Below are 19,669 nucleotides of genomic sequence, written 5' to 3'. Positions count from 1 at the left end.
TGATTTGTTCCTCAAATGCATCAAGAACAAACATTTATAGGATCAATACTGATTTGCATTAAAGAAAAAAGTACGTATCATGCTATCTCTGAGCTCATTTAAACTATCCTGCTTAAAAGAGCTGAAGAAATTATACAGCTGTCACTAAGGAATATGGCCTAAGCATACAAATGGGCCTTCATTGTAGAATCATAGAATGGCCTGGGTTGAAAAGGACCACAGTGATTGTCCAGTTTCAAGCCCCCACTATGTGCAGGGTTGCCAACCGCCAGACCAGGCTGCCCAGAGCCACGTCCAGCCTGGCCTTCAATGCCTCCAGAGATGGGGCATCCACAACCTCCTTGGACAACCAGTCACCACCCTCTGAGTGAAAACCTTCCTCCTAATATCGAACCTAAACCTTCCCTTTCTCAGTTTAAAACCATTCCCCCTTGTCCTGTCACTGTCCACTCTAGTAAACAGCTGTTTGCCCTTTTGTTATATGCTATCTTCAAGTACTGGAAGGCCACAATGAGGTCTCCCTGGAGCCCTCTCGCTTCCAAGCTAAACAACCCTAGTTCCCTCAACCTTTCTTCATAGGAGAGGTGCTCCAGTCTTCTGATCATCTTAGTGGCCCTCCTCTGAACCCACTCCAAGATCTCTGCATTTTTCTCGTTCTGGAGGCCCCAGGTCTGGAAGGAGTACTCCTGATAGGGCCTCACAAGAGCTGAGAGGGGGACAATCACCTCCCTCCCACAGCTGGCCATCCCTTTTTTAATGCAGCCCAAAACACAGTTGGCCTTCCGGGCTGCCAAGGACCCCCAAGTCCTTCTCTGCAGGGCTGCTCTCAAGAAGCTCTTCCCCAGTTTGTATAAATACCTGGTGATTGCTCCGACCCAAGTGCAGCATCCTGCACTTGGCCTTATTGAACCTCACTAGGTTTTCATGGGCCCATTTCTCCAGCCCATCCAGGTCCCTCTGGAATGTGAATGATGCTTGACCTTGCAGAATCTAACTGTTAGCTGGCCATCTCATCATGACTCATTCACCTAATTTTGCTCTATATTATATAGGCAAAGGCAGCTTTTCAGCTGCAGGTGTCTCAAGTTCCTGAGACATGGCCAAGATATGGTTCTAGTATAGTTATGTGAAAAACACATTAATGGAAAGATAGATGTTTCTATACCTGGTTAGATTTTGCCAATAGAAAGTTTCAACATTATATCTATTTACTCTTGTTTCTTCTTATTTCCGTTATTACAGTAGTTTTGCTCTTGAAGAAGAGCTTCCATTTGTGTACAGCAAATACAACTTTTAGGACAGTAACTATAGGTACCATCTATCTCATTTCTGGCTAGAAAGCATACCAGTATGTTTTAGGAGAGGAGGGAGAGAAGGAAGAAATGAAATACAGAATAGGAAGGAAATCCTTGACTGTAGTTTGTGGCATAAAGTGATATCTGGTTCATGTTCAGGAGTGTGGACTGGAAATATTGGAAGGAAAATATACAGTTATTGAAAGAAAGAAGCGCGCATATGAAAAGAAGGCAACAAGTTCAAACTTAAGTAAAATGCTGAAAGACATTAATAGCAATGTTTAAGATAAGCAATTTTCTGTATAAAAACTCATGTATTTCAGTGAGCTTTTAATAACCTCTGACATTCTCATTTGTCTTCTACTGTACCTATGAAGTCGACAGGAACACCTGTATATGTTTTGTCCTTCTAAAATCCACATTCTTATGGACTGCCATACTGTCATACTCTTCTTTGTATGCCTAGTTCTTCCAGTTTTCCAGTTTGAGAAACAGTTTGAAAGCTCAGACCCAACTATCTGGTACGTTCTGGCTGCTTTACTGGAAAATATATATGTCTATATTTTTATTTACTAAAAAGGTATTTGAAGTATGCATTCTATTACAAATAAACATTAATTAGATCTTAATTTCAAGAAACATGATTGAGAAAATCATTTAGAAAATAATTTCCCTTCTAAGAAATTGATCGAAGATGTTTCTTGAAGCCTATTTTTCAATTCCCAGCAAATTTTCCGATTTCACAAGCATAAAAAATTGAAATGCTCTGTTTTTGTCTGAAAATCATGAATTACTGAAGCACTTACGATTTGGAGCAATAAGAATACAACATTTGAAAATAATAATCTCCCTATTTAACAACTGAAAATACCTCTGACAATGTTCAGTGGCTTATAGTTTAATGAGACTTTGCATTTGCCCAAGAGAATGGCTGGGATTCTAGCTGAGGAACAGAACCAAAGGAATTAAGTAAGCTTAGTATCTCAGTTCAGTTCTTCAAGGAGCTTCAAATATGGTGACCATTAAATATATTTCCCAAAATTCAGGGTTTTTTTCCGGTGTTTGTTAAAAGAAAAAAATATTCCAAAGCAAATTAAGCAATTGGAGAGAGGTGAACAAAACTTGGAGAGAAGACTAAACTAACTGAATCATTGGAAAGTCCAGAATGACTTTTGTTTTTTTCTCAGAGTGAAGTTAACTACATTTATTATGCCTTGAGCTCCAGTTGAAAATGAATACAAAATACAAGGTTGCTGAGCAGCTTTGGAAAACATTTTGCTGTTGACTCAAAGAAGTGATTTTGACAGCCACTTGTGTTGTAATAATTACCTTTTTCCTATGACTATTTTAGAAATGTGTTGACCCTCTATCATTCCTGCCAATGATTTTGGGAAGTCTTTAAGTGACTTAAAGATTAGTGTGTTATCAAGGTGTTGTTAAAACACCTGACCAATGAAACCAGCTCTTACAGAATTATCATCATGTGACAGCTGTTCATTCCATTAGAAAATTTAAAATCTTGCATAAAAGACATTGATAAAGCTTTATAAATCACCTCTTCCTTTAGTTCTCTTTAAATACTAAAAGCATAAAATATATGAATCAAGATAAATATTGAACTACTGAATCATCAAGGATAGTCTTATAATTGCTAGTCTGATTTCTAAAACTCAAGCAAGCAATCCAAATGTTAAAGGTTAACTTTCTATATGTTGATTTAAGATGACATACTCCCATGGAGTACTATAGTTAAGGCTGTCCCTGTAGGGCTACATAAAACAGGAGAATAGTGTGACTTCTCATTTTTGCCATCCCCGGAGAAGAGTGGAATCATTAGCCAATAATAACATCAGAGAAAAACCTATTAAACCTATTATAGATGTCAAACCAACATGATGACATAAAAGTAAGAGTGAACAGAGACAGTGGCCCAGAGCAGATGAAATAATAGTTTTGTCTCCTGCATTTCAGTGTCTGAAATGGAGTCCATTTGGGTTTACACTTTTCAGCAGCAACTGTCAAAAGTGCCAAAACAGTCAAGTCTGGATTTCATAACAAATTTTTCCTTTTTGTAACTGATCTTATTCATTAGTATCTGAGAAATAAAAGGTGGTGAAAAACTGATATTGTTGAAAGTTAATTGTGAAACAGTTATCCCACAAAAATTGTTCGTTGCATAGTGTTGAAACAGGAATTAGTGTTAATTCAAAATAGTTTTATCTGTAGAGTACAAAATATTATTTTAAAATCAAGTACAAATGCTATTTTAAACTAAATCTACTAAAATCAAGTACAAATATTATTTTAAAATACAAGTACAAATGGGGGCAGATAAGGGGAAAGAATATTGTTAATGGAGGCCATTTGAAGACAGTAAGAAATATCAAGAACATTCATACATCTAAAATTCTGCTTATGCAAAAGGTACGGAATGAAAAATAAAACAAAGGAATTCATCCCAGTCAAAACAGCTTAAATTATGAAGAAAGAAAAAATAATAGGAGGAAATGTTAACTTTCCTAATAGTCCTTTACTTGCAAGAGCTCCTCTAGGAAAGATACTTTGGGAGGTTGTAGATCTGGACTCAAAGTAGGTTACCTAAGCTAGATCATAGCACTTATACAAATCTTGTGTTATGTATCATCCATATGAATCCTCTCAATTTGGTAGAAGTTAGGAAGTGCATATCCACATACCCCTTTGTTTCTCAGAAGAAAAAGTTTTCTGACCTACCAAATGTCTTAGAATTAGAATCATAGAACCATTTGAGTCAGAGGAGACCTTTAAAGGTCACCTAAGCCAACTCTCTTGCAATGAACAGCTCAATCAGGTTGCTCAGAGCCCTGTCCAGCCTGACCTTGAATGTCTCCAGGGATGCAGCATCAACAATCTCTCTGAGAAACCTTGTTCCAGTGCCTCACCACTCTTATTGTAGAAAAAAATTTTCTTATGTCAGGTCTAAATCAGCCTGAATTAATTTGAAACCATTTCCCTTCATTGTATCACTACGATTCTGATAAAGTGTCTGTCCCCTTCCTTCTTACAGCTTCCCTTTTTTTATTGATAAGCTGCGTCAGGTCACCCTGGAGCCTTTTCTTATTCAGGTTGAAGAGCTTCAGCTCCCTCAGCCAGTTCTCATAGTGGAAGTGTTTCATCCCTTGGATCATTTATGTAGCTCTCAGGATGCTCTCCAACAGGTCTATGTCTCTCCTTTACTGACTGCACATCTGACTGCATACTCCAGGTGAGGTCTTAACAGCATAAAGCAATGGGGCAGGATTAACCCTTAATATACTGGCCACACTTCTTTTGATGCAGCTCAGGATATAGTTGGCTTTCTGAACTGTGAGGACACATGTCCAGGTTACCATCCACTGTACAGTCAAGCCCTTTTTGACAGGGCAGTGCTCTGTCTTTTCTTGCCCCAGCTTGTATCGATAAATGGAGTTTGCCACAGTCCAGATGCAAGTCTTTGCACTTGAATGTGTTGAACCTGATGAGGTTCACCTGGGACCACTGCTCAGTCTATGTTTCTTTGCATGGCATCCTGCCCTCTGGTTTGTTATTTACACCACAAATCCTGTTGTCTTCCTCAAATTAGCTGATGGTGCAATCAATCACAATTATTGATGTGATCGATTAAGGTACAAGGGCTGCTCCAAAAGTAGTGCCTCCTATTTCATTAAGTTGGCTTATGACATCAGATGCAGATTTTGGTGGTATGGAAGTAGAAGTTGAACCTTTCTGCCAATATTCCATTACCTTTTATTGTTGTGCAGTCATGCACAGATGTCAGACCATAAAATGAAGAGCTATAGGCTCATCCATGTGAACTGGCAGATTACAACCAGGGAACTGTGTGCAGAGCCGAATATTGGCTTTAATGAATTGAAAATGATGGTGGCATTTTTATTCCATGACTGGAATATTGCAATGTTTGCTCCAGGTTGTTCCCACAAATGTTCACATATGAACAGAAACAACACAGTATTTAAGTTTGTCTGAAGGTGACTGTATTGTATCAGTGCTGATGATGAGATGAACACTGAGTCATTGAGCACTATACTCTATGTACTATCTTGCAACTAGTATCTCATTCATGAAACGCTCCACCCATCAAATCCAAATCTCTCCAATTCAGAGAGAAGGAAGTTATAAAGGACTACATCAAAAGCCTTACTAAATTCCAGTTAGATGACAGTTAGTGTCTCTTCCATTGTCCAGTTATGCCATTATAGAATGCCACTGGGTTGATCAAACAGGGCTTGCTATTGATGAAGTCATGCTGTCTGTCCCATATCGCCTTTCTGTCTTCCATCTTAGTATAGCTTCCAAGAGGGTCTATTCCATGATCTTTCCTGTCAAGATGAGACTGAAATGAAATGTTGTTCCTAGGATTGTTCTTTCTACCCTTCTTAAAAATGGGACTTCACTTTAGTACCATGACTATATGGCAGTCTAATATCATCAAGAGTGGCTTTGCTGCTACAACAGATAATTCTCTCAGGACTCTGGGATGAATCTCAGCTGGACTTAAGACGTATGGTTGGTCAAGTTCCTCATGTGGTCACAAACCTCATCTTTCTTTACAAAGGGAGGGATATTGCTCCCCCAGTCCCCACTTTACAAACCATCCACTAGAGAGGTGCATGAAGAGCAGTTGCCAGTAAAGACTGAGGCAAAAATTTGTTGTGTACCTCAGCCTTCTCTTTGTCCATTGTTACCATCCTGCCTGTATTATTCACTGGGATGAGGTAGTCCAACTTTTTTTTCTAGTTTACACTCCTATGAAAGCCTTTCTTGTTTTGCAATGTCCTTGCCAAGTCCACTTCCATTTGGGCCTTAGCCTTTCTGACCTTGTGCTATACAGCCCAGCAGCATCTCTACACTCCTTCCAGGTTACCTGTCCCTGCTTTCACTGCCTGAGCATTTTCTTCTTCTCTTTGACCAGAAGGTCTCAGTTCAGCCATACCACCCTCCTCTTCATTTTCTGACATCCTATACCTGCACATGGAGAGTTCTTGTGCTCTAAGGGAGCTCTGCACTGTTCTCTTATTATTGACAACAGTTTCCCAGGGGATTTTGTTGACCAACTACCTGAAGAGATGAAATTTGGCTTCCGTAAAGTTAAGCTTCCTGATTTTACACTTTGTCTGTCTGATATACATCAGGGATGCGAACTTCACCACTGATGGTCACTACAGACCAGTCTCCAAACCTGATGTCAGCAACCAGTTCATTTGCATTAGTGAGTGACAGTTACAGAATCACAGAATCACCCGGGTTGGAAGGGACCTCAAGGATCATGTAGTTCCAACCCCCCTGCCTAGCAGGGCCACCAAACATACACATTTAGATCAGGTTGCCCAGGACCCCGTCCAATGTGGCCTTGAACACGTCCAAGGACGGGGCATCCACAACCTCCCTGGGCAGCCCGTTCCAGGGCCTAACCACTCTCCTTGTAAAGAACTTCCCCCTAACATCCAGTGTTACATCTCCCTTTGTAAACCGTATATTACTTGACTCAGGAAGTTATCCTGCATCTGTCCTGGGGAAAACAGACAAAAACACAGGTGAATGAATGATGAGTGAATGGAGAGCAGCAACAAGGAAAAGGACTTGAGGATGCTGATTGATGAGAAATGACAATGTGCAGTTGCAGCCCGGAAAGCCAACCGTACACTTGGCTGCATCAAAAGAAGCATGACCACTAGTAGGTTGCAGGAGGAAATTCTCCCTCTCTATTCCACTCTTGTGAGACTCTGCCCAGAGTACTGCATTGAGATCTGGCACTCCCAGCAAAACAAGGGCGTGGAGCTGCTGGAAAAAATCCAAAGAAGGTCCATGACGACGATTGGAGAGCTAGAGCACCACACCTCTGAGGACAAGCTGAGTGTTGGTGTTTATCCTGGAGAAATTTCCAAGGAGACCCTGTAAGGGCCATCTAGTATTGAATGGGGACCTATAGAAAAGCTTGGAGAGTAATTCTTATCAGAGAAGGTAGTGATAGGAGAAAGGGTAATGATTTTACATTAAAAGAGAATAGATGTAGATTAGGTATACTGTGAAGGGGATGAGGCGCTGAACAGGTTCCCCACAGAAGCTATGGATCCCTGCCCTATCCCTGGAAGCATTCAGTGCTAGGTTGGATGGTGCTTTGAGCTGGGGATTGGAAAAAGATGGTCTTCAAGGTTGCTTCCAACTAACCATTCTGTAACTGTATGATAGTTACATTTGATACATCTGGAAAATTTTGAAGTATAAAACCAATATTATGCAAAATGATTTGTGTCTGTTCCATTCATTTCATTCAAGCATATCAAACTGATTAAGAATAACTCATTAATGAAGAAAACATAAAATTTACTTTGCTCCTTTCTGCTCAAAAATATATGACAAGATGCTAACATTTCAGAGGAGTTTATTTAGGTTTAGAGCTAGAAAGAATTAACCCTTTGCAATTTAGGGTGCCTCTAGGTTTAGGGCATCCACAGTTTCTATAGGAAACATATTTCAGTGTCTCCCCAAGTCTGAGCAAAAAATTTCCTTCTCATATCTAATCTAAATCTCCCCTCTTTTAGTTTAAAAACATTTCCCCTTTTCCTATCACTATTAGATCACGTAAAATGTTGATTTCCCTCTACCCTTTTTTTAATTTTTTTTTTTTTTAATAGAAACCTCTTACCTTACATACAACTCCAGTTTAGTTAGAGTTTATTTTAACTTAACAGCTTTTAAAAGTGGCCACGTTTGACAAATGTGAAAATGATGCTGTATTTTAAAAAGAGGATTCACAAGAGAAAATGTGCTGAAAGGAGCATTCTTTGATCTTTCTAAGTGATATTTGCACATAACATAATTGCCAGATATAACTTTTTTAAGATAGCATAGGACAAAATTTATAAAATACTTTGTATTTCAGACTATTTTCTACTGAGGTCATCAAAGTATTTTAACAATGTCAGTGCACTGCTTTCTAAAATCTGAAAGTCAAGTAATTATGATTGCCATTTCATAACTGGAGAAAGTGAATCATTGAGTAGAATATCAAACCCATGAAACAAATTCTGAATTAAAAAATAATTAAAGATTCATCAATAAGTGGAAAGTGATTTAGTGAAAGTTAATTGAGCCGGAATAGCTAGGTATACTTATTTGATAAGATAAATAATGCTAGACAGAGAAAACACATTTATTGTAATGTAGACTTCAATCAATCATTTGACATTTTGTTATGTGGGAAATTATGAGCTCACGTGGAGAGTAGGATTACTTCAGGATTTATAAGGTGAGTTAGCAACTGATTAGAAGAGAAAGGTTAGAAAGGAGACAACTTATGTTGATAAAGGAATTATTAGATAGGCAGGAAACCATTAGTGGAATTCCTCAAGACATGATCTTCAAATGGCTCTTTCTTTATACCCTTATTAATGGCAATTGTATAAAAAGTAGGCACTTGCTGATGATAGATGACAAGAAGATACCATGACTGAAGGGAGGGTGAGAAAAAAGAATTAAATACAATTACATAAAGTGAAAAAAAAAAAACCCATCAACTAGTAAAAAGGGTCATCTTTTAGAACAGGATATGGGAGGCAAAAGTCCTGTTGATATATTTCTGTTACAAGAGAGTATATTTGGCTGTTAAAAAAAGACAAAATTTGACTATAAAATTAAGTTGCAGAATAGAAATGGAAAAACATTGAGTCCATAGAGATTTGGTGAAGACTGAAGAGAACTGAATCTTTTCATCTGGGTTTAACAGAAAATAATGCCGCTTGGAAGGGATAAAATAAAGAGCCACTAGAATGCAAAGGCTTCCTACTAACAAAAAGAGCTAGAGCACGTGCACACTAAGACAAAACCAAAGGGCTTGATTATCTGATAAAAAGGATAAAAAGAAATGTGACATTTCTAAATATATACACTAGGAAAATAAGCAGTAGAGAGGAAAACAAACTGCTTAAGCTAAAGGCCAGAGTTAGCACAAGGTGTTTACAAACTGACTAGAAATAAATTTAGACAAAAAATAAGAAGCAAGTTTTTATGCAGAAGGAAGACAATCTTGACCACCTTTTCCACTAAGGTTACTAATAAAAAATGATACAAAAATATAAATATGGATTTGTGTGTAAACGAAATATAATGGAATGTAATAAGATTAGATGTAGGAGGCTGGATTTAGCAATCTAAGAAAATATTTCTTATCGAAAGCTTTGTTGTTCCCAGCACTCACTCCAAAGTAACATTTGAGCTCTTAATAAAATTAAACAAACAAAAAAAAATTATATGATAGAAATTCAGGATGTTTAGGATATTCAAATTATAAACTTAAGATAGATTTTTAGATAGATGAACTTTATGTAGGCAGTTGGGTGAGGTCTCAAGGTCTCTCCTCCTTGTTCTTATGGGGAACTTCAACTTCCCAGACATCTGCTGGATTTATAATACAGTCCCTGAGGTTCCTAGAGTGCGTGGGAGATAACTTCCTGAAACAGCTGGCGAAGGAGCCAACAAGCAGAAGCAAAATCTTGGACCTGCTGTTTGCTAACAGAGAAGGTCTTGTAGGAAATGTAAAGGTTGGAAGCCATCTGGGGCAAAGCGATCATGAGATGCTAGATTTCTCGATCCTTCTTGAACCATGGTGGGGAGTCAGCAGAACTGCCACCTTGGACTTCTGAAAGGCACTTTAACCTCTTTAGGACCACGATTGAGAGGGTACCTTGGGAGGTAGTTTTGGAAAGCATGGGAGTCCAGGAAGGCTGGGAATACTTTAAGGAAATTATTTTAAAGGTGCTGGAGCTGACCATCATGAAGATGAGCCAACAGGCAAGGAGGCTGGACTGGCTGAACAGAGATCTTTGGCTGGAACTCAAGAGCAAAAGGAAAGTTTATGGTCTCTGGAAAAGTGGGCAAGCTACTTATGGTGATTACAGGTATGTAGGGAAGCTGTGTAGGGAGAAAATTAGAAAAGCCAAAGCCCAACTAAAACTGAAATTGGCCATTAAGGTAAAGGAAAACAATACATATTTCTATTAATACATCAACAGCAAGAGGAGGGCTAGGGGGAATCTCCATCCCTGGACACTGAGGGCAACTTGGTGACCGAGGATCAGGATAAGTCTGAGGTACTTGGTGCCTCCTTTGCCTCAGTCTTTAATAATAAGTCTTGTTAATCCCTAGGAATACAGTCCCATGCACTGGTAGAAAGGGATGGGGAACAGAATAGGCCCTGCATGATCCATGATGAGATGGTTTTGGTTCCAAAAGCTGTATGCTCACAAGTCCATGGGGCTGGATGGATTGCACCCTAGAGTGCTGAGGGAATTGGCGAATGTGGTTGCCAAGCCACTCTCCATCATTCTTTGACAGTCCTGGCTAACCGAGGATGTCCTGGTGGACTGGAGACTGGCAAATGTGACGCCCATCTTCAAAAAGGGACAGAAAGATGATCCTTGTAGCTACAGACCTAATAGTCTCACCTCGGTGCCCAGGAAGGGTATGGAATGGAGAATTTTGGGAACCATCAAGGACCAGTTAAAGGTCAACCTGGAGATCAGGCCCAGTCAGATGGGTTTACGAATGGTAGAGACTGTCTGACAAAGCTGATTTCATTTTATGACAAGATGACCCGCTTAGTGGATGAGGGTAAGGCTGTTGATGTGGTTTACCTGGAGTTCAGTAAGGCCTTCAACACTGTCCCCCACAGCATTCTTGTTGAGAATCTGGCTGCCCATGGTTTGGATGGGCGTATGCTCCGCTGGGTGAAACACTGGCTGGATGACCAGATCCAAAGAACTGTGGCCAATGGAGTTAAATCCAGCTGGTGGCCGGTCACAAGCGGTGTCCCCCAGGGCTCGGTACTGGGGTTGCTTCTATTTAACATCTTTATTAATGATCTTGATGAGGGGATTGAGTGCACTCTCAGTAAGTTTGCAAATGACACCAAGCTGGGAGGGAGTGTTGATCTGCCTGAGGGTAGAAAGACGCTACAGAGGGACCTGGATAGACTGGATCAATGGGCCAAGATTAATAGTTTCAATAGAGCCAATTGTATTTTGGTCACTACAACCTCAGGCAACCCTACAGGCTTGGGAAGGAGTGGCTGGAAAGATGCCTGATGGAAGAGGACCTTGGTGTACTGATGGAAAGTTGGCTGAATATAAGCCAGCAGTGTGCCCAGGTGGCCGAGAAGGCCAATGGCATCTTGGCTTGTATCAGCAATGGTGTGGTAAGCAAGACTAGGGAAGTCATCCTGCTCCTGTACTCGTCATTAGTGAGGCCTCACCTCAAGTACTGTGTTCAGTTTTGGGCACCTCAGTACGGAAGGGACACTGAGGTGCTGGAGCAGGTCCAAAGAAGGGCAGCAAAGCTTGTGAAGGGCTTTGAGAATATGCCCTATGAGGAGAGACAAAAGGAATTGGGGCTGTTTAGTCTGGGGAAAAGGAGGCTGAGGGGAGACATTATTGCTCTCTTCCAATATCTGAATATCTTGATATAATATCTCTTATATCAAGAGTGGGGTTGGTCTCTTCTCACTGGTGACAGGTGACAGGATGAGGGGAAATGGCCGTAAGTTGCACCAAGGTAAATTTAGGATGGATATCGGGAAAAACTTCTTTACTGAAAGGGTTGTTAAGCACTGGAATAGGCTCCCCAAGGAATTGGTTGAGTCACCATCTCTGGATGTGTTCAAAAACCTTTCGGATGTGATGCTCAGTGTCACGATTTAGCAAAGGATTGTTAGTTAGGGTAGTATGGTTAGGTTGTGGTTGGACTTGATGATCTTCAAAGTATTTTCCAACATGAGCAATTCTATGATTCTATGGCTTAGTTCATTGACAGTCACCAGAGAACAGCTTCAAATGTAAGAAAATTCCTATAATACGCAATTCAGAAAATATATTTCATACAGTTATTTTTCATCATATGATAAAAGAATATTATTGTATTATGTATATTGTAGAATCTACTCCCCTTTTATGGCTAATGATATAATGAAAGCATACACTTCAGTTCCCAGTCCACAATTCACTGGTTTATTGTTTCTCTCTGTATTGAAGGTATTTGCTGTTTCTAGAGCATGTTATGTCCTCTGCCAGAACAACTTACAGATAACTACTCTTAGTGTAACATTTGGGTATCCTTGTGACTCAGTATGTAAACTGTAAGGTCTTAGATCTTTCCATATGGGTTATTATTGATATAAAAGCTACTGAATACTAGTGATATTATAATATTATTGCTCTTCTCTGTCTCATTAGCGTCCCTGGATGGACTCTTTGAGCTTAGTTACCAACTTCATGATCTTGGAAACAGCAGTGGAGAAGAAAGTAAAGGTGTAGCCATAGCCCTCTGCTTCTGCATTAACTGCCAGTTTAAACAATGTCTAGAAAGAACTGGTTCCTACTGAACTGACTATTCAGTCCAGAAGAGAGCTTTTCCTCTTGATAAAGCAATAGACATCTGCTAACTACTATGTAAATGGGAAGAATAAGCAGCAAGCATGTTTGTACTTATCCATTTTCCTTATAGACGTGGTTATTTCCCGTGCATGCAAAATGTTTTGGCAGCTGCAGAGTGAAAAGTCAGTTTGTAGGCTGGAAAGCAATCCTTTCGTATAGTTACTGAATTTGGAGGGGAAAAATATCTACAGATGATGATTCTATTTGAAAGAAAGAATATTTATATACTGTATGTAAACATACCTGAATCACTCCTGCAAGCTCCTTTATCACAGTCTTATTACCGTCTGTAGCTAGAACCACAATTAATGTAGCAGTTCCCATAAATCACAGTTCCTCTGTAGTTAAGTGAATGGGTGTTCTCAAAGCTGTTGAAGAAGAAAACAAGGAAGAATTTTTAATCTCTGACAAGATCTCCCATAGCTATATTAATCAATCCAGATCAGAAGTAATGTTTGCTCTTTCCAAGCAGTTCTTGCCATCCAATCTCATGAAATTTAGTTTTGAGAAAAACTTTCTGTGCAATAAATAGTAAAATTATCTCATTTCAGCTTGACTTTATGAAATGCCAAGATCACAAAGCTTACCACAAAAACCTTATCTCTTTGTTTTCATCCTGAAAAATCATACTTCCAATCGTTGTTGGCAGAACACTAAAAGTCTGAAGCTGACAGAAACTCTAGTTTACTAAGTCTGGGGCCCTTATCCATAAATTCTGCACATTGGCATGCAATTGGCTTATAAAATGAAATTGCCTGCACACATTTTCCCTCTCCCTTCATCTAAATGTGAGTTTCCAATCAAGGAAAAATAGAAAAAACAAATACAGTAGCAACAGAGGAAAGTAATAATCCTACAGAGACAACCCTTCCTTAAAATAGAACTTGCTGGTAATCCTGAACTGCCTGAAATGGGAGTAAATATCTGTAAACATATGCTAAGCTTAAAGTTGGGTTGGGTTAATATTCTGTTGTGGGATTTTAACTTGTGCCTTTATTTTATTTATAGAAAAAAATTCTGTCCCTTTATGAGTCTATAGCACTTTTTTTTTTTTTTAAATACATAGAAAAATACTCAAAAATCTGCATAGCTATATATAAAAACTGCTACTATTAAAAGTATATATTTTTAAAATATAATTGCTCTGTTATTCTTTTAGGGGAAGGGAGTAAATTCTCTTGATTTTCTTGAAGGTATAATCTGTTATTTGAAACTCTTGACTACAATTCAGATTGACAGCAGAAATACCATGCTAATAATGTCAGGATTTTGATAACATTTTTCTTTTGTCTTACTCCATTCCCAGTTAATTTATGTCAGAGCACTGGAATTATTTTAATACCATTTTTTGTTTACATAATGAGCTTGAATCTTGTTTTGCTGAACCATATGAATTTGTTGCTCATGAAAGGAAATGCTTTGAAGTGGTCATGTTGAACAAAGAGTAAACATTACCTGGTTTGCTATTGTACTTTAGTTTTCGTGAAATAGAATTCTCTGGTAAATCTGTCTGGTTATTAAATCCTATAGACAACAAAATAATAGCCTAGTGGATTTCATTCCCTCAGCAAGTTTGCAGATGACACCAAGCTGGGAGGTGGTGTTGATCTGCCTGAGGGTAGGGTGGCCCTTCAGAGGGATTTAGACAGGCTGAACCGCTGGGCTGAGGTGAATGGGATGAGGTTCAACAAGGCCAAGTGACGGGTTCTGCACTTTGGCCACAACAACCCCATGCAGCGTTACAAGCTTGGGGATGAGTGGTTGGATGACTGTGAAGAGGAAAGGGACCTGGGGGTGTTGGTTGACGCTCGGCTGAACGTGAGGCGACAGTGTGCCCAGGTGGCCAAGAGGGCCAATGGCATCCTGGCCTGCATTAGAAACAGTGTGTCCAGCAGGAGCAGGGAGGTGATCATCCCCCTCTACTCAGCACTGGTGAGGCCGCACCTCGAGTACTGTGTTCAGTTTTGGGCTCCTCACTACAGGAAAGATGTTGAGGTCCTGGAGCATGTCCAGAGAAGGGCAGCAAAACTGGTGAGGGGTCTGGAGCACAAGTCTTATGAGGAGCAGCTGAGGGAGCTGGGATTGTTCAGTCTGGAGAAGAGGAGGCTCAGGGGAGACCTCACTGCACTCTACAACTTCCTGAAGGGAGGCTGTGGTGAAGAGGGATTTGGCCTCTTCTCCCAGGCAACGAGCAGGACACGGGGCAATGGCCGCAAGTTGTATCAGAGGAGGTTTAGGTTGGACTTAAGGAAAAACTTTTTCTCTCAGAGAGTGGTCAGGCACTGGAATGGCTGCCCAGAGAGGTGGTGGAGTCGCCGTCCCTGGCAGTGTTCAAGAGGTGTCTGGATGACGTGCTGCGTGATATGGTTTAGTGCTTGTGGTGGCAATGGTGATGAGGAGACGGTTGGACTGGATGATCTTATAGGTCGTTTCCAACCTTGTGTGTGATTGTGATTGTGATTGTGATTCATTATGGGACCTTCTTTGGCTGAATAAATCTCAGGGTTCTTTTCATTGAAAAGCAAGCAAGTTGTATTTTTTTGATGTCTAAAGTTCAATCTGCAACATTTTTTTGAAGGAACTTTCATCAGCATCAAAGTGCAATTTTATGTTTTTTCCCCACAGTATTCTTTGCTTGTGAGTATTAAATCCAGGCAAAATGTTGAGAACTGATCACTCAGAATATAAAATCTACAGCTAAAAAGTTATATAAATGCCTCCAGGAGGAAAAAAAAAAAAAAAGCTTTCCTTGCTCCTCTTTTTCTCTAGGAAAATAAAATATCTTCCCGTGGGTTTAACTCCAGTTTAGTCACAGAATTTCATAGAATCATAGAATGACCTGAGTTGAAAAGGACCACAATTATCATCTAGTTTCAACTGCTATGTGCAGGCTCACAAACCACCAGACCAGGCTGCCCAGAGCCACATCCAGCCTGGCCTTGAATGCCTCCAGGGATGGGGCATCCACAGCCTCCTTGGCAACCTGTTCCATTGCATCACCACCCTCTGTGTGAAAAACTTCCTCCTAATATCTAACCTAAACTTCCACTGCCTCAGTTTAAAACCATTCCCCTTGTCCTATCACTATCCACCCTTGTAAACAGCTGTTCCCCATCCTGTTTATATGCTATCTACAAGTACTGAAAGGCCACAATGAGGTCTCCCTGAAGCCTTCTCTTCTCTAATTTCTTACTTCTACACTTCTGTTTTTCTGCACTTCAATTTAAAATGGATGAATGGTGGAAGACTGATTTTTCTTTCAATTCATCAAAGCAATAAAGCAGGAATTGTGGTGTGGGTAAAGGGATAGTAGGGTAGGAAGGAAAAATGGTTCTCTTATGTGCTTTCTAATACTTAATCTGACACATAAAAAGAGTATAAGTTTATTTTGAGTGAGAATCTTAGTAGTAAAAATAATGCAGTTTGTAATGTAAACTATAAAAATATGGGATTTTTTTCAGGCAGAATCCATATATAAATTAAAAAATAAATATTCCTTCTTGTATTTTAACTTCTAGACATTGCTCTGGTGGCCTAATATTTGCCACGTGCAGTAATGCAACATGACAGAATAAAGAAATGTTGCTAAAGGAGTACTACCAATGTCTATAAATTGAAGGAAACTGCTATTTTAGGAGATGACCTTGATGCAACGTTTTCTTTCTAATTACCTTCTCAGTGATACAGGTGAAAATTTTGATTACTCAATTTTACAACTGAAGTAAAATTATATTATATATATACATATATATACATGTATATACATATATATATACAGCAGACAGAAAGGTGAAAAGTCACTATCAATTCAGGCTAAATAGTCAATGAAATACTAGTGGGAAAACAAACTTTCCTTCCTCCTAGCTATGCAAACAGCAGTCAGTTCAGCAGATCTGAAAGAGGAATGCTGATGGTAATGACAAAACAACAGAGTCAATTGTTCAGATCAGTACGTAAAGCTTCAAAGTTTATAGATAACATAATCACTACCATTCATAATGCAATGTTGACTTCTCCTGACGTGTTTAAACCTTATCTTATAAAATGTATAATTTTTAAATAATGTAATCACACTTTCTTCAAAAGCACCTTATCTCTTATTAACTTTTTTTTCTTCTCAAAAATGGAATAACAATGCGATCAGCAGACTATCGAAAAGCTCAGCAGAATTTTCTATTTGCATTGCAGGAGAGTGATCACTATAAAAAATGTATGTTAGTGTGTACCTTAAAGTCCATGCAAATAGTACGTACTGACTATATAGAAAAAGTAGCACAAACAGGATGTTCCAGTGACTTTGCTTCTCTGTTCCTTGTCAAATAAATCCATTCCTTATCATCCAGTTTTACACATAATTTCTATGTGAGTCAGGATACTCCATCCTACTAGGATAAATTGATGCTGTTGTAACAGGTAAGTTTCTTTGGGTTCTGAAGGATAACTGTATACCTGCTTGGTTTTATCAAATGTCAAATATATACAAAGTTCAGACATAAACATAGATTATTTAGAGTCTCATGAAATTTAGAGAAATTGGCTCCTTCCACTTAGATTTGTCTCAAAAAGAAAGAAGTATGACATGTTCTCTAAATAATTATTTTAATTTTACAGTGGTAATTTGGAAGCTCCCTGAGATGTGGATTATGAGCTTGAGTGCAAGACTTGTTTTTTTAAAGTCAGTTTACCTTTTTTATCTTTTGATCAGACAAGCTTGTGCTTGTTAGAACATTAATCTCCAGTGGTGATGTGTATACCTCTCTGTATAATATCACAATGGCTTCAGTGTCACTGCTTCTGAAAGCATTTTTCTGAATGAATTTAAAATAAAAACACATTGAATATTCTGATGATGCTCATCTTTGTTCATTGTAGTTTGGATTTAGTCACATAACAATCAGACCTTCTCATTTAACTTCTCCCAGCAAGCACATATCCATCTACAAAACAGATGACTTTTTAAGCTCCACAATAGTTGTTTCAGTTATAACTGAGATAAGACATCTGTTTCTGTGGTTTTAAGTTTATAATGTGGTTTATACAGTAATAAAAGTTGCAGTAAAAATGTAGAAAAATAATACATGTATTTCTTCTTTTTACACCACTACGTTATTGCAGTTGTTTTTTTCTTACTTCCATGCATTATGTCTTTTTTCTTTGGGCTGAGCAGAATGTAATCCCAAATAACAACACGTTTTTCTATATAACGCAGCTGTGAAACCAAACTGACCTTGATTTTTGATTCTAAGTAGCTATATATTCCTTTTTAAGAAACAAGGGTGGAGAGGGCATGCAAAGAAAATCAGACATGGAATGCAGAATGGTCTTGAATCTACGTTAACATGATACTGTGACAAGCCAAAAGATTTGATGAGGTAATGCACTCACTCTGTGGTGCTGAATGATTGTACTAGTCCATTTGAAAAGCTTACTTATCAAGATCACTTAATGTAGATATATGAACCAATAGTTGTTTATCACTTCAACAGATATTCTCCCCAGTTTCTTCAGATTCAGACATCTGTACCACAAGCTGTACTAAAAGAGGTTTTATAGATGATGTAATATAAGAATGTGAATCAAAAAAGCTGAGATCACTCATTTATTGATTTGACTTTTCATGCTCAAATTAAGTACTTGATGGATGATGTTATGTGTACGTAGTAATGAAAATATAAGACTGAGACATCTTCCATCTTTTTGTTAATGGTTTATCAAGATGCATGGGATGGATTTGTACCTGTCTGGGGGCATATTTACTTCATTTGTTTCTAACATTTGCAAATACCCTAGTTACTCTAATGCCCGTGGAACTTGAAAGGCCATAATAATATTTTATTATTTATGATTTCCATCAGTTAGTTTTCTCTCTTAATGCTTTGGGACCTGTATTTCTAGCCTTGGTGTCTGATCTGTTCAGAGCTCGGCTTAGGCTTTTACAGGCAACTGTTGCTATCTTATATTGTGTACATATCCCCCTTGAATCCTTAACCTGGTTGCCTCTGCCTGAACGCTGAAATCGTGTTATTTTCCTTCACCCGCCTTCTCTATCCTCAAAACTTATTTGAAACTTCTCATATAGTCTACTTATCATTGTCACATGAGGAAAACATAGTTGTATGCAAAGGCTCATAGACATGCTGCAAACTTAATATAATTGCATACTTAATAGATACAAATAAACCAATCATTTTAAATTGTTTAAACTTTAGCAGAGGTTTGTTTGCAGACAAAGTGACAGTAGGGATGTATGTCTTCTGTTACAGTGCTGTAATAAATAAATTTCTAATAGGAAAGATTCTTAATGAAAATGTTGGTGCTCAAAGATCTTTTAAATTTCTTCATGGGGAAATAGAATGTAAATGCAGTCAAATCTTTATTTTTTTACTAATTTTGGTCTTTTTGGTGCAATGCACATATGAAGTTTGTTATTAATTTTTTGTTAGTATGGAAAGAAGAAGATGTAATAAAATGAAAATTAAGGATTAATCCTTCCAAACGCAGAAAATACCTTTGTAGAAAATACCCCAACTGGATAATGAATTATAGTTGTAGATTTATATTGTGTAGACTATGGTATAAAGAAATAGTACTGTCTATCAGAACATAGGTCTTAAAAGACAAAAACAGACACACTGACATCTGTACGGCTGGGTGAAATGGCATCATTAAAATGTGTGCCTCTCAGTTACAGAAGGGAAGACAAATAAACAGAAATGAAAATGATGTGAAAGGATCACTGAGAAAGTGCAGCCAAGAGAAGATAGAATACATGTGTATCATTGAGCCTACTATAAATATGCAGCACGTTACAGAGACATGCAGTATATAGTGGATTAATGGTCCATAAACTTATAAAGCATCCACCTCTAATATAGTTTTTGCAGATTAATATTTTTTTCTCCTACACTC

The sequence above is a fragment of the Tetrao urogallus genome, assembly GCF_951394365.1.
Source record: "Tetrao urogallus genome assembly, chromosome: Z".
NCBI classification, from domain to species: Eukaryota; Metazoa; Chordata; class Aves; order Galliformes; family Phasianidae; genus Tetrao; species Tetrao urogallus.
Note: the sequence above shows the minus strand (reverse complement) of the source record.